Raw genomic sequence first — 624 nt, 5'->3', positions numbered from 1 at the left:
CCCCCCCCCCCCCCCCCCCCCCCCCCCCAGTGTGAGACTCGCAGGCTCTGTCCTCTGCTGAAAGCCGCAGTATCTACCTGCCCCTCCGTGGTCTGCGCTGAGGCCAACACTGGGTTGTGCGCCCTCCTGCCGACAGCCGAAGCTCAGCTGATTGGCACGGGCCAGGCTGCCCAAAGTCCGCGGTGCTGTGAAGGGGGCAGGCTTGGCCCCTGTAAGACTCGCAGTGAAACCCCAAGTCGCAGCTTCCAGGGCCGTGCGGTGTGGGCGATGAGCCACGGAGACCCAGGCCCTGCAGATTCTCGCTCTCCTCTGTGGTCAAGAAACTGTGGCACGTACCACACAGACGATTTGCTAAACCCCTCTGCTTCTGTTTCTTAAGTAAAATGGGAAGAAGAGCAATTCCTATCTTAACAATTGGTATGAGAGTGAAATGAGATAATCCATGCAAAGCAAAACGATGCTGGCACATAGCTTTCAATAAGTTAATTTTTTTCATACATTTAAGGTAATTTTCTGTAGGTAATTAGCTAACGAAAGATTGTGATCGATTCGGATCCCTCCATGTCTGGTATTTTTGGGGCCTTGTCACAGGTCCTAGTGCCGGCACAGAGCGTCCCATCCGTT

Source organism: Neomonachus schauinslandi, chromosome 13 (assembly GCF_002201575.2).
Source record: "Neomonachus schauinslandi chromosome 13, ASM220157v2, whole genome shotgun sequence".
Taxonomy (NCBI): Eukaryota; Metazoa; Chordata; class Mammalia; order Carnivora; family Phocidae; genus Neomonachus; species Neomonachus schauinslandi.
This window is presented reverse-complemented; position numbering follows the sequence as displayed.